Here is a 15,249-nt window from a genome sequence, read left to right as displayed (position 1 = left end):
GGGGCCCCACGGGTGCCTGGTGCCCCCTTCCAGCCCTGCCTGGCTCCTCTTGCTCCCCCAAAGCCTTTCGTAACCCCAGATCCATGCTGCCCCTGCAGCAAAGCTGAATTTTCCCGTACAGCCGAGCCCCCCGGCAGCACCACCGCGTCTCGCCCTAATGCTGTTTCGAGACCTAACTCTGATTTTCACTGGAGCTAGCTTGCGAGTAAATGTCCAGTTGTGTAGGTCTGCAAAATGGGTTGGCTGGGGTTTCTTTAGCCAGCTCTCTCCCTCTGTCTTTTTCTCCATTATCTGGACAAAAGCTTGCAGTGGGGAAAGCAGTAGGGTTTTCCCAGCCCAGCGAGGGCCGTGAGGAAGCGGGAGTCGGATGGAGCGGAGGGAGCCCGTGCTCGGGGGAGCTGCACAGCACCACTCGCACACAGCCCTGCTACTGCAGGGAGTTTTCGGGTGGTTTCAAGAGCGCTGTTAACTCTGCACTCCTTGTCAGTGATCCCAGTCTGACGTGATGGAGATGGGCGTGAGAGCCACGTTTTCTCAGAACAGCTCTTCAGAAGCTGGGAGTTTTGCATATGTCCTCACTCCTCACCTCCCGGGCAGGTTTCAGCTCTGTCTTGCCTCCTGCAGATACGCATAGCTTACGGGTACGGTTAGGCACCCCTACCAACAGCGAGCATTTGGTAATCAGCATAGCGGGCACGTTCTTCAGGCTGCAGAGGTCGGAGCAAAGCCCTCGGCTTTCTCCGGTTTGGCTGCAGCAAACCCACGCTCCCTGGGCATCGGTGCTGTCTCTTCAAGGGCATCTCTGACCGTGGCCAAGGCAAACGGTGCGTTTGCTGGAAAACGCGCTCGCGCTGCCGGGTGATTGGTGCTGACAACGAGTTACCGTCTGCGTAAGGAGATGTCCCGGTAATGACCCCGAGCCATAACGATGCGCAGGGACCCGCAGCGTTCAGGACCTGGCCCCAGATGTGCAGGAGCTGGCCCTGCCTCGCTGCATGCCCACAGCCTCTGCCGGGATTGCAGTGCAGGCGTCGGGAGGGATGAATCCCGGGCTCCACGCAAGGCAGGGACTTGAAAGAGGTGGCCCTGCGTCCCCTGGCTGGGGCAGGGTGGCAAGGGCTGCTAACCTGGCCAGCTCCAGATGTGCGAAGGGCGCTCAGCAGATGTTCTCGCGGGAATCGGATCTCAGCCACTTTGCACAGACACACGGCACCGGCCCCGAGCGCGCCCCTGGACCCCGGCTTCATCCCAGTTTGCAGGGATGCACTTCCCAGTGCTCACTAGCCTGCTGAGAGAGCAGTCCTGCTGCGGGCACAGCTGGAGGCAGCGTCCAGTTCTGGAGCAGAGGAAGTCAAATATTATTCAGAAAATACCTGCAATTGCGTCACCGTCAAATCATATCAATGGTAAACATCATCTGCTAACGTTTAGCAGATATTAGAAAATATGATAATGTTGGATTTTCAATTAAATTTCACTTTTAACATCTTTAAACATGTTTAAATGTAGACAAAAATTGTTTCTTGACATTGTAATACAGTATTTGATCAGGTCATCTCTTTGGTTAAAATAAATCTTGTCAACACCAAAAATACAGGAAAGCTAAAATCAGACAATGTTTTCAGGTGCTAAGCTTTCCTACTGTGTATGAAACACTGGTAAGAAGATGTTAAAACTGATCTGGAACAATTTTTTAAAAGCTAAGATTAAGAAATCAGAGAACAGTAATGTAATAATAGGTGAACGCCTAGCATATTGCTTTTCTACGGACTGGAGGCAGCAACAACCACAATTTAAAAGTTGTCGAGGTGACCTCTTTCTGCTGTTAGCAAGAACCACTTCCTGAAGCCCTTCTGAGCTTTTATCCTTCCGTTTTTCTTCATTCTGTACCCACATCTTCTTTCCCGATCAGTTCTACATGAGCTGATCTAGATAAAAGGGGAAACATGCCATATACCCACGCATGGTGTTATATTTCCTGCAGAACTCTCACCCCATGCTATTATCCCGATGGAGCTGAAGCGCGTGACTCATCATTTTCCATACAGCGGCATCTCTCCCGCTGCGGCGCAGGGCACCCGTGCCAGAGGCTCTCACCAGCCGCGTCGTGTCCGATGGGAGCTGCTGGGTTTGCTGTGCCGGAGGGCGCGTGCCGGTGCTGGCGGTGCCCGGGGGCGAGCACTGGCCCCGCAGCGAGCGGCTGTGCTGGGCTTGTCCGAACGCTCACCGGCCTCTCCCGGCTGGGCTGCTCCTCCAGGAGCCGTAGCGACTGCCTTGCTCTGAATGCAACTAATGCCCATGAGTTCACTGGAAAACGCAGAACCTCCGAATTCGGTTGGATTGTTATTTCCACGTAGACAAAAATAAACGTCCACGTACCCTTTCGCTTTGCTGTACAGCGGTGGTTATGCCGTCGAAGGCTGACGTATTGAAACCCAAACTCTAGAATTGCATTTTCAAAGGCTGTTAGTGTAACTCGATGTCATTCACCAGGCCCCTGCTAATGGCACAGGCTCTGTTTAACTGTGGGCCGTGTTAAAGTCTGGCCATATTTTAGTGGTTCTTGAATTCGAGGGTCCAAAGCTACCAGTAATGACCGGTCAATGGGTTTTCTAATGGCTCCTAAGGATCTCCTTTGGCACTGGTTTTACAACAAAAATAAGTAAGGTGCAACTCTTGCCCAAGTCTCGCTGCCGGTGATGAAACCCAAGTGGCCCTGGGCGGTGGTGGTGCCCCCCCGCCCTGCCTGCCCTGCCCGCGGCACCAGCCCTGCCTGCGGCACCAGCCCTGCCAGTCCCTTCCTCCCATCAGCTGGCCTTTTTGCAAACTGCCCTCCCTCACATTTCTGCCTGAAGGATTTAATTTGGAGAAGGAAGGGCCTTGAAAATACCAGTCATGGAAACGGAAGCTAAATTATTCAGTTCAGTGCTGCCGCATAATGAATCCTGGATTTTTATCTGCGCTGATGCCAATACTCTATTTTATTTTATTTTGGGAATATCTGAAAATATGGTAATGACAAAGCAGTGACAGGAGTTCAAACTAACCATTAGAAGTCCCTTTTTTTCGGACTCTCTTCTGACGGGTTTGAAGCTGATGGGGGTAGGAGCACCCTGAGCAATACTTCTGCACCGATGCCTCCGCGGCCAGACCCTTTCATTCCGCCTCCAGCTATTGTTCCCTTTCTCATTATCCTGCAGCTCTTTTTCTCTCCCAGCCGCTCTGGCCTCCTTCCTCCCAGAGCTGTTCCTCCCTGGGAGCTGCTGCGTGGGTCGCAGCCGTCTCCCATTACCAGGATGCTCTCGGCTGGTTTCTGTCCTGCCACTGGGCTGAAAGTGAGCAAGTTGAACGTTTTCCTGGGCGCGTCTCAGAGCAGCCAGGCATCTATTGGCTCTCAGCAAAACTTCCATGTGCATTTGACAACTCAAAGTAATATGCGACAGCTCCCATTGACAATTAGGAAGGAGATGATGCTAAGGAATAAACAAAGAGATACGTCAGTATCTGAAATAAAAAAGCTGAATGAAAAGCTAATCATGTAGTACGAAGATAATGCCAGCTTAGCTCTTAGTGGAAACAAATACCCTGGCAATCATTATGAAGGCCATTTCTAATTCAATGTGCAGTTGCTGAAGCAACGGCTTCAGTTTAATCTGCAAAAGCTGAAGCACTTCAGTCCCAGTGGGAAGTGCCACTGCTGCAGGGACCTTCCCATTCCCACATCCCCACCTCCTTTATTTAAATTGCAAATACAAATAGACTCACCTGGTTTGTACCCGAGTCATTATCAAACAAATATGATAGGCATGTTGAATGTAGAAAAACCATAAAACCCATAAATATAAATCTATTCTGAGATATTGTAAAGCAAAGTTAGCACATACCGCAGGGGATGTGTGCATGTGGACAGAAGACAGAAAGGCACTCAAGGAGCAGACTGCAGCGCAGTGTTGGTGAGATAGTCCTGGCTAAACCAGACCAGTTTCCATTTTCCCTCAGGGAATCGAGTACCTGTTTCAGACCAGCTGTGAATGTTCGGACAACTCTGTACAGTGCCATTACAGACTGCATCCGTCCCTGCAGTGTTACAGGTCACCTGTGACTGTTGTCCCTGCAAATGGCTCATCCCCATCAGAACCTCATTTTCAGCGAATCACGCTGGCATCAGGTGTCTCATTATATCTGATTTATTTGAGCTTCCATTCCTTACGTCCTTGATTTTGACTCCTGTTTCATACAAAAGAAGTCACTTTTCTGTTTTTGTACCGTTACGTGCAATCATTTTGCACATTAATTCCTTCCAGATGCCTGCCGGGGGGGTACCGAGCGATGCCTCCGCTGCCCGGCTGCTGTTGACTCTTTCCCAGGCAAACCCCACACAGAGACAAACGAGGCGTGGAGCCATCCAAACCACGGGCGCTGCCCTGAAAGGGTTCAGGCAAACCGAATAGACCCTCCTTCCCCTCAGCTGAATTTTATGCTCTTCCCCTCTTTTTGTATTTGGCACTTTTTTGCCTAGAAATCCAACCAGCTCGCCCTGGGCAGGCTGCACCCGCTGACAGCTGGCAGTGCCCGCGGGGCTGTGCCGTGGGGCCGTGCCTGCCCACTTCGACAGTGGGACCCTCTGCTCCCCGTTACGGCAGCAGGACCCTCCGCTCCCCGCGCCCAGGCAAGGCCAGTGGCTGCTGCCCGCCGTGGGCACATCTTTCCCTCCTGCCTTTCAGCCTCTGCTTGCTCCACGCTAATGCTTTCCATCCCTTTAATGATTGTTTATTCAGCTCTTAAAGGATTAACTTTTGGCTTTTAAAATTGGAGCTTCAGGAGCTTATTTCAGAAGCCTAGTCTAAAAATGTCCTGGAAAAAAAAATCACTGGCATAGATAATCTTTTTATAATCTCTAGAATTTATCTAAAAGAACCCACTGTTAAGGAAAAATACCTCGGTTAATGTTCAAACATGAGTGAGTGTGGTGGTGGTTGTACAAACCTTTTAAAGCTATTAATGATTGATTTTAATGTCTTGTATTTAATGGGGGACAAGATCAGCACTGACTTAAAACCACAGCAAACTTGTGTGTAGAAAGGCAAAAAGTCCTCTGTGGGTTTCTATTTGCCACTCTGATTTCTAATATAAGTAAAATCAAGAGCAATTATAAATGGGGGAAGGTAGAAAAGCTGCACTGCCAGCGCTGTGGAGATGTCTCAAACAAGGACGAATACCAAAACATACTGGTATTTAATATGGGTTTTCTTAAGAGAAGCTTGTCCTTCATGCACAGGACCAGCACCATCGTGCAGAGCTTGCTGGGAAGCACTGGTGTTGCAGCCGTGGTGGATCCCACGTAATGGATCCCCTGTAATCCCAGGTAACCAACTGCCACTTTGCAAAAATTGTTTCTTAGAAGTTCCTTTAACAGTTCCTTAAAGATTCCTTTTGTAAAGTACTGAGATAGCCAGCGTGATATTCAGCCGAGTGACCTAAATCTAATTCACTCCTGGAATTGCACCAACGCGGAATTTGCCGCTCTGCCTGTTACAGCAAACCAGGTAACTCAGGCTGGTGCGGATCCCTGCCCTGACTTCCCGGAGCAGCCTTCAGTGCAACCTCTGCTATTGCCAGTAGTGGTTTATCTAATTCTTCAACTAATGAAACATAACTCTATTTCAAGATGCATCTTATTAAATGCTTTTCAATTGTTCTTACAACGTCTGTCGTTTGTGTTCTGCTATTTTGTCCGCACTGATAGTTATTTTACCATAATCTGCTTTAGCTTCTTTCTGCACTCTCCTCGAGAGAGGGGAGAGGGGAAGCATCGCCGGAGCTGTGGCTCCGTGGGGACCCTTGCTGGGGACCCGGGATCACCCCAGCACCCTTCCCGGCAATCCGCCCCGCACCCTCTCCCTGCCGCTGCCTGCTCAGGCCATTTCTGCTCTGAGGAGGACTCATCCAGCTGCCCGTGCCCTCGCTGGGGAAAGGGCAGGGATGGGCTCTACCTGCTTTCAGAGCCTCGCTGGCATGGCTTAGGCACCCCAACCTGCACAGAGCTGCCGACCTTTTCCTCTCTGTACCCCTGACCTTTAAGAAACGGCATCACCACACAGTTGTAAATGTTAAGGAAAGGGAAGGTTCCCTATGACTCTGTGCGGTTTTACAGGAAACAACAGGGACGTGACTGTAAGCTGTAAATACAAATTGCTTCAGACTTGGAGTGCCATTTTCCGTGCTATCCTATTACTACTGCACAGCCACAGGGAGAGTGATTTACTGAAAACCCAATGTCTGGAAGAGGAAACACCAGTGAGATATGTCTGGTGATCATTCCCTTTCTATGAGAGCTTGGGAGTTGCCACTGGCGGGTTTTCCGCTTATCTCTACGTGAGAAAGGACAAGGAGACAAAGGGAAAAAATTCCTTCAGTCTGAGTCACTCAGAATGAAGAAATGACAGTAGGAGACAGAGAGAGGTCCACTGATTAAAACAGCGACGTTTGTAGTAGCTTTGCGTAGTCCCGGTGCAAAGATTTACAACCAAGTAGAGGCTTATCCTACAAATGTGTCACCGACCCTGAGCCACGTCCAGGCACAGCTCTGCCCAGCCATTACCCTGCACCTGGGTTTTTCCTTGCCAGACTGCTTCCTCCGTGCCTAACAGCTTGCTGCAAACTATAGATCAGGATTTTTTTGTCCTGTGCTGGCTAGAAAACTGATGGACAGGTTATACAGGAATTAAGTTCTAATTTAGCAAAAAAAATGGGGACAGGCAGGAGGAGCAGGGAGTGACACCTCTGCAGCAGCAACCCCAGGGAACAGCTTCCTAAAAAAGCCAGAAGGTGTAAATTCGCTGCTGCGAGCCCCAGCAGCAAGGCAGCCTGCCTGTACCCCTGCCTGCCCCGGGGCTGGCTGCGCCGCCTCAGCATTTGGGTTCAACACGTGGGTTCAACATTTCCTCCTTTGCGTGTCCCAGTGAGGAGCGTTGGCTCTGCTCAGCCCAGATCTGTGTGAGCGTGGGAGGAACGTAAAGACTGTGCCTGCTTTCTCCAGCATATTAAAACCAACCCCTGGAGACTTACGGGGCCGGTGTTTTCTGGTGGCAGGATACCAGCGAACCGCCTTCTGGGCGTAAAGGTCCCAGTGAAGAGCTGGGTTTTCAAGCCCATCTGTACCACTGGTTTCACCCGTGCTGTGCAGGGCAGCACGCCGGCAACCAGATCCGGAGCGAAGGCTCGCCCCAGCAGCCCTTTCCCAGCCGTTCCCATGACGGTCCCAGAGATGCTGGTGGGCTGCCTCGTCCCAGCCCCGTCCCCAGGGACTGCAGGCACCCCCGGGCTTGCTGGGGTGCCAGCACTGGCTGCCGAGAGGGGAAGGCAGAGCCACGGACGAGCTCGTTTGCATCTCAGTCTGATTTTGGCAGACAGTTTAAGTAGGTGCTAAGGGAGCTCTCGAGGAAAGGGGAACAGGACTTCGCCTCCTGCTGTGTTTCTGCTGTGCCCGGCATGAAGGCACCCTCCGTGCTGTCTTAATGGAAATAAATACCTCCCTGGTACAGGTGCTAATGAGGCTTCATCTGTTTGGCTAAGGCGGCTGCCGCAGGAACCCTGCCAATTCCCCTCGGTCCCGGCTGCAGTGGAGAAAATAGCAGCCAGGGCAAAGGCTTAGTACTTTTGTAAACTAATGAGAGAAGAGGGATGATCCTGCCAAGCCTACTGGCCAAATAATGAGATTGAATCTCTGAAGTCGTAATTTGGTGGTTAAATGAACAGGACTAATTCTATGTAAACCGACGGGTCTAATTACTGGACCCATTTCTAGAAAAAACCGGGGAGCAGGTGTCCGGCAGCCTGCTCCAGAACCGCAGCGGTTTGCAGGGTCCTCCAGCACCAACAGCCCCGACCCCCTGAGACTGCCCCAGTATTTGGCAAGGGTGCGGGTGGGGGGTCACACACCAACCCCCCCCAGGTGACGGGCCGGCCCTGCAGACACGTCTGCGGCGGTGGCCTTCTGCTGCACCGGGAGCATCCCAAGCGCTTTGCAGGAGGCTCCTGCCGTCGGGTCCGGCAGGAGAGGGCTTCGTTGGGAAGAGGCCCCTCGTGCCAGCCCCGTGAGCTGCTCACAGCCGGCTCGGCAGCAAGCGGCTGGAACGGCATCAGCTTTCCTGCCCAGCACATTAGTCCAGGCTAAGTAGCCTGACAAGAAGGACTGGCTCGCTGGGCGGGGGTGACTCCCCTCCCTCGCAGCCGGCACACACCTCGGGACGCCGGGCTGATGCCGAAGTCGGCCGCAGGGAAGAGGCGTTGCAGCCGGGAGCTGCGGCGGTTCTGGTGACACCGCTGCGCCGGCTCTCGCCGGTGGTGGAGGCAGCTGCCGCCTCCCCGGCAGCCACGGGACCCGGCGGTGAAAAGCGCCACGTTTGCGGGGCTTCTGCCGGCGATGTTGTCCCGTCCCGGAGTAACGACTCCCCACAAAGAGTCCGGGAATTTCTTTGACCAAATTCAGTTCCCCTTAAAGAACATCATTGGTTTACGCTGGAGGGGCCCATGAGCTTGTGCCATTTTTGCAGCCCAGAAGCGTTTGCTGGTGTCTCCGGGCTGTTGCACCGCGGGATTTGGCTCAGGAGGTTTCTTGCCACCAGCCCGACCGACTGCCACGGGACCCGCTGGGGTCCCGCTGTTTTAGCAAACACGGGAGGGAGACGAGGGCAGGAGGGGAGGCTGCGCGTCACGGGGAGGGCATGCCTGCTCCCCTGCCCTGCCCAACACCACGGCTGGTCCCGGTCCCGGCCAACCTGGCGCTCTCTGCGGGGCCTCGTGCATGGCAGCCCGGCAAAACCAGGGAGGGGACGCGCCGCGTCCCTGCTCGCGGTGGCAGCATGCCCTGGCATGCACCGGCGCGGGGCGCTTGCTCGGCGGAGCAGCAGCTCGTGCAGCTGCGTGAGCTCCCCAGCCCTTCCTCAAACTCTCCAAATTTAAAAAAACCCCAAACCCAGGATGTCAGAGTTCAGCTCTAAATCAGTCTGCAATCTCACGGGGCAGAAGTAGGTCGCTGCTTACAGGAAGCAGCCCCGGAGCTCTCGGCGTGCTCCCCAAAATACTTCCCTGCAGGGGCCCCTGAGCCTTGGGAGACAGCCAGAGAGCAAGGTGGGATAAACCCATCGGTTTGCAGGCACCGAAAAGGAGACGTGCCGCGTCTTTGCTGGGGTTGCTGCCTCGCTGTCTGAGTTATCTGGGTCAGTTATTTTAAGGCTCCAACATTCCCCCCCTGCAGGCGGGGCGGGTGCCGCTGCGGCGGGGCAGACGAGCGGCAGGAGGGTGCCGGTGTGCCCGACCCCCCCGGCACGTCCCGCGGGCAGGAGCCGTGAGTTAGAGCTGCAAATGTGATTTGTCAGTAATGCGGTAGCTTGTACCTGTGAGCAGATTGAAGGGTTTGTCAGCGAAACTTCCTGCGTGCTGTGGCAAAAGCAAATTTTGTGGCATCTCTACGAAGAGGGTCTGCCTGCCCCGGGGGGGGTACAACGGGACAGCGGGTGGGTGACGGTGTTACCGCGCTCCTCGGCAGAAAGAGGATAAATTACAACGTGGCAGAAAGATACTGCTGCTCCTCGAGGTTGGGGCAGTTTAAGCTTTAGTACTTGATGAAATACAACATGCGAAGACCTGATGGGTTAATTAGTAAGTAATAAATAAGCGTGATGCGGCATCCCCTGGCACAGGCACTGCCGTCCTGCACCCAGCACGGGGTCCGCAGGCGGGGAGGGCTCAGCAGGACCGCGGATGCCTCGGGTTGCCCTTCGTGCTGCCGACCTTCAGCCCGAGCATGCAAGAGCAGAGGTACAAACCGGTGTCGCTGCTCCCTTCACCCCTCCGTTCTGAGGCGCAAACACCATCTGCAGGTCCCCAGCCAAAGGAATTAGCACGTAAATGACACAGATACCAAATGACCCCAGTTTTGAAAACGGGAGTTTCTCTTTCATGAGAAAATAGTGCATCTGGTAAACACTGATGAGACGATAAGGGGGGCGAGAGAAAAGGCCAGATACGGAGACTTCCTCCACATCTCCCGTGAGACACACGGAAAGCGTAAAAACTACTTTTTTACACCTCTCCCGCAGGCAGCTCTTCCCTGCCAAGCCCCCGCCGAGCTATCGGCCCCACGGGAGGACGGGCGACGGCCACGGGGCCACGCCACGCACACCCCTTCAGGAGCGGGGAAACCGTCCGGCAGGTGCCTTTTCCAGCCGGGATTCGCGTCAACCGGCTGCTTTACCCAAGCGGCCACCCGAGGGGAGGGCTGACCCCCCAGCACACGGCTCTTTCACCAGCACTCCCCAGAGCCCCTGCCCCGCTGCTGCAGGCATCCTGCATGCCAGGTCCCAGATCTACACTTGAAACTTCATCTCCTTTCTGTGCTTTTCTCTAGAGGATGAAACCTGATTTTTTAAAATAATTTTTTTTTTAGCACTGGTTAATATTAAAGTACATCTACTTAGGGGTGGCTTGAAAAAAGGCAGAGCCTGTGAAGGGGAGGAGCACTGAACTGCACCAAACCACATAATTTAATTTATATTATCTTGTTTAAATTAATGCTGGGTTTTAAAAGGCTGTTTAAAATCAGGACAAAGAAATCACTGGCAATGTTAACTGTGCCACTTAGACTAAATAGGCTTTTGCAGAGAAATGTAAAAATAAATATGCCGTTCTTCTAGCGGCCCCACTGATCATTTCATAATGAAAGCAGGCAGGCAGATGAATTTCCTTCCAGTGAAAACACGCAGAAAAATGACAGGCTCATGGTTATTTACTTTAGGTTTTGAAATGAAATTACGGCAATTATTTTGCTCTTCAGAACACGAAACGCAGAATTAATAGAATTCACACAAAATGAATATTCAATTATCCCGGTTTAGGGGTTTTGTGGCTGGTGCTGAAGCAATAAATAAACATTCCTTCAGAGAGCTGTCTCCAGCAGTGCTGTCTGCAGGCAGATCCCTGCTAGGTGCAGTTTTTGCTCCGTTGGGGAGCGAGGAGCAGTGCGGAGCCGGGGGCAAGGGGCTGCACAGGGCCGGCGATGCTCCATGCTCCGGGCAGAGCACCCAGTGGGCCAGGGCACCTTTCCCAATTACCGGAGCCAGGAACGGCGGCGGGCACTGGGAAAGGCGGACGGGGGAAAGGGCCGAGCAGATTTTGCAGGGAGCATGGCAGAGCCCGGAGGGGCTCGCCCAGCTGCGGTGGGCAGCAAAGCCCTCGGCTCTGCGCTAGCGGCTTGTTTACAAAAAGTTGTGGACAAGGAGTTGAAAAGTTTGTAATCAAAACCTGCTCTTGTTCACAGAGAGGTTTTCCCAGGGAAGACGGACCAAAGAGTATGTGATCAGTGTTACCTGTAGTCCACAAACAAGTGGACATGTTTTACACAATACATTTAGATGGTGGGGCCCAGAGTACAGATTTGTATGCTCAGTTTGGGCTCAAACTCCAGAACAAGTTATTTTTGGTGTTCTACTTCAACACTGCCAGGAGTGATCGTGCTCATTAAAGTTACCAGCTGGAGTAAGCTGCCAGCCAAGTTACTGACTCTCAAAGGGTCCTTACTCTCGATGGGAGGGAGCAGGGCTGCGACCTGCAGGTAAATATCCGCACGCACACGAGGTGACGGCACCGCGTTGCAAACCCACTCTGACCAAATAACATCTGTTTGTGTTCCATGGGCTGCAGCTTCAGAAATCATGGCTTAAATAAACCAGAAATAATTACGATTAAAAACTACCTCTCGAACCAGACGCACCGCGGCAGCTGTGCCGCGGTTTTCCTCCCACCGCCGAGCCCGCGGGCTTGGGGACGGCTGCCCCGTCTGGGTGCGCAGGGACGAGATCACCACCCCAGTGCCAATGCCGCTGAAAGCTGACGAGCCCCACGTCTGCCTCTGGCTGTCAGCTGGATCTAATGGTGGGAAGCGCCACTTGTGGGGTCTGCACAGGGCCACCAGCTTTGCCCTGGACCCTGCAGCAGGACCGGTAAGTCCTGCCCATCCTGCCCCACAGCCTGTCCCGGCCGCGGCCCCGCTGCACCTCCGTTCGAAGAGCATTAAGGGCAAGACTTATTTTCCCAGCTCCCAACTACACATTAGGAAGCACACAGGTGAAGACTTTTGAAAGTATTTTTCTGCTCATATTGGCAAGGTCATTTTTGTTTTGGTTTTGAAAGCAACAAACTACCATATGGCAGTTATTAAAAGAAATGGATGGGAAAAAAGGAACTTTGAAGCAGTGAAATGCATCGAAACTGGCTTATTCTAGTGCTTGCAAGAAAGCAGGTCCTTTGCAGCGGCCTGCCCACGTTTTGTCCCTCGGGCCACAGAGGTCTTCAACACTTCTGTGTGCGTCCAGACGTTGTGTGAAGCAGGCACGGAGGAAGGCAATGAACGGGAAGATCTGCAGGCTACCGCTTCCGAGCCTGGCCTGCACCAGAGCCAGGAAAACAACTTTCCTGCAGAAATCAAACCTATGGAGCTGTGTTTCCATCCTGAAGCTCTGACCATAAGTGTGTGTCCTGGTTTCGTCTGGGATAGAGTTAATTTTCTTTCTAGTAGCTGGTATAGTGTTATGTTTTGGCTTTAGGATGAGAATAATGTTGTAACACACCAATGGTTTCAGTTGTAGCTAAGTAGTGTTTGCACCAAGTCAAGGATTTTTGAGCTTCTCATGCCCAGCCAGCAAGAAGGCTGGAGGGGCACCAGAAGTTGGGAGGGGACACAGCCAGGACAGCTGACCCCAACTGGCCAAAGGGGTATTCCATACTGTGTGACATCATGCCCAGTATATAAACTGGGAGGAGTTGGTCTGGGGGGGATCGCTGCTCGGGAACTAACTGGGCATTGGTTGGCAAGTGGTGAGCAATTGCATTGTGCATCACTTGTTTTGTATATTCCAATTCTTTTATTAATAATAATAAAATGACAAAAATATTATCATCATTATTTTCTTCCTTTCTGTCCTGTTAAACTGTCTTTATCTCAACCCATGAATTTTACTTTTTTCTCCCCAATTGTCTCCCCCATCCCACTGGGTGGGGGGAAGTGAGTGAGCTGCTGCGTGGTGCTGAGTTGCTGGCGGGGGTTAAACCACGACAGCGTGACATGGTGCAGATGCCCTGGGGACTGTCCCCTCGCCCCAGGCTGTCCTTCCTCTCCTCATCCCGTGTCCCAGCTGCTCCAGTGCACATCGCTCCACGACACCCCTTGTGCATGACAGCATTTCGGGGGGGCGGGATTACGTCTCCCAAAGGAGACGAGGCAAATCCATAATGCCACCACCATCCTCGAGTCCCACCTGGCGCAGCCTCGCCACTGCCCTTCAAACCAGCTGGCCACTGCCAAAGCTCTGCTGGCACCGCTGCCGACGGGGACACCCCGGAGCCGCCTCCGAGTCCGTGGGGATCTGCTCTGGGACTGGTTCTGCCAGCTCCACAGTTGAAATTTAAAGTATTACAGAAGATTTCCTCCCATTTCCCTTTTAAAGGGTATTTCTTTAAGGTTCATGCAGCCTTACAGAAGGAGGTATTAGAACAGCACAAGCTAACATGTTTACAGCTTCACGTTTAAATTTGAAAATGTGTTTTCTAAACTAATGGCTGTATATTTTCAGACCTTTCCAAAGCACTTGTTTTTCTTTGTATAGCTTCTGCTTCATTATTCTAATTTAATAAAACCATAGCTAGGGCAGAGAGCCAACTCTTCCTGGCTAATGACAGACTTTGATTTGTTTGTACTTCTTGTTATACATTTTTCCTAATTACAAGCATTTTTCAGAGGCAGTTGAAAAAAATAAACGAGCAGCTGGTTTGAATGTGCAACCTATTATTGTATTTCCTAGAGCTGCGGAAAAAGTATTACATTCACAGTAGGATGGTTTTCAACAGAGGAGGGCAGAAAAGGCATTTTCCAGTTGGGAGTCCATCTCACCTCCCTTCCTCCCCGCAGCGTTACTGCCAAGAAAAAGCTAATTTTTCAGCCTTTCTGGTATCCCTGGAGGTACCCACCCAGCTGAGAGTGCGATGCGTGGGCTCTCCATAGGGCAGCCAGGGCAGGGAGGAAGAGGAGCAGCATCCCCGGGGGCCCGTGAGCAACCGCCCTCAGTAAGGGAGAAGACGGACCTCCAGGGTCTGGATGAGCACAGAAGGGACCGCAAACGTGGCAAGAGCCTTGCGTGGAAGGTGCTTTTCAAAGCAAAGAAAACCAGCCAAGAAATAGGGTGACTAACTCTGCAGCAGCTTGAGCCCAGACCGAGAAACGCACCCAGAGCCACCCCAGCGCCCGTCGCTCTGCCCGCCGGCACTGGTCGTGCCAGACCCCCCCCAGCTGGACCATAAATACAGCAGGTAGGACCCGCCGCGGCGGTAAGTAGCAGCACGTAGGCACCGGCCGAACAGGGGCTTCAGAAGTCAGCCCACCAAACAAAAAGCCTTTCGTACGAGTTTCAGAGTTGGGTGCGGTGTGACCCAATTCATACGTATCCGTACAACACTTCCCCATTAAATACCGATGGGAATATCTCCCGAGGTAAATGCAGACTTTTTTTCCAAGCAGATGATGTTATTTACTGCACAAACGTACATATTTTCAGGTCGTATGTAAGCTCTTGCAATAAGTGAGCGAGTTTCTGGTTGTGGGCTGGACCATGCCAAATACTGAAGCAGACCTTCCTAACCAAACACAGCCCTGCTGTTGCCAATCGCAGTTTTGGCCACTTCTTGTCACGCAGTTCATTAGAAATCACGCACATGTTATAAAACTGTATTGCTAAACGCCCGGTTAACTCATCCAAGTCAAAGTCCCTGCATGTTTGATTCATTCTCTGAACAAAGACTGATTTTCCTATGAAAACAAACCACTACATGTTTCTCTTCACCCCTTAGGCAACAGGATTTCTGGAGGTGGTTTTGTTGTTTGGTTTTTTTTTCCTGAAAGATAACATACTTGATTGGAGAAACCATTTGAAGACTCAACTCAAAAGAAAAATTGATTAGGAGCCTGTGTTCTTTACTAGGGCACGTTAGGAAAAAGTTGTATTTAAATCTAACAGTTCACATTTTCCCTTGGCGATGTGTTGTAGAAGGGCTACAACCCCAGAAAAGCCAGCCAACACTTAGCAAGTCTGCCTTTTAGCTGCCCCAATTTTTGCAAAGCAGCAAAGAAATGCAGCAACACGGTCACTAAGATAATGCTGTTGGAATTCCTCTGCTAACTCCCCGGTGTGTCACTAC

At 52.0% G+C, this 15,249-nt stretch overlaps 1 long non-coding RNA gene across 1 annotated transcript in view; it reads right to left on the bottom strand.

Annotated features, from left to right (window-relative positions):
- Positions 1 to 15,249, bottom strand: part of LOC142032536 (uncharacterized) — a 34,377-nt gene that overhangs the window by 5,778 nt on the left and 13,350 nt on the right. The window contains exon 2 of the long non-coding RNA XR_012650879.1: positions 3,048 to 3,473. This is a non-coding gene — a long non-coding RNA (uncharacterized LOC142032536). The remainder of the gene's footprint in view (positions 1 to 3,047; positions 3,474 to 15,249) is intronic.

This window comes from Buteo buteo, chromosome 7 (genome assembly GCF_964188355.1).
Source record: "Buteo buteo chromosome 7, bButBut1.hap1.1, whole genome shotgun sequence".
NCBI classification, from domain to species: Eukaryota; Metazoa; Chordata; class Aves; order Accipitriformes; family Accipitridae; genus Buteo; species Buteo buteo.
This window is presented reverse-complemented; position numbering and strand designations above follow the sequence as displayed.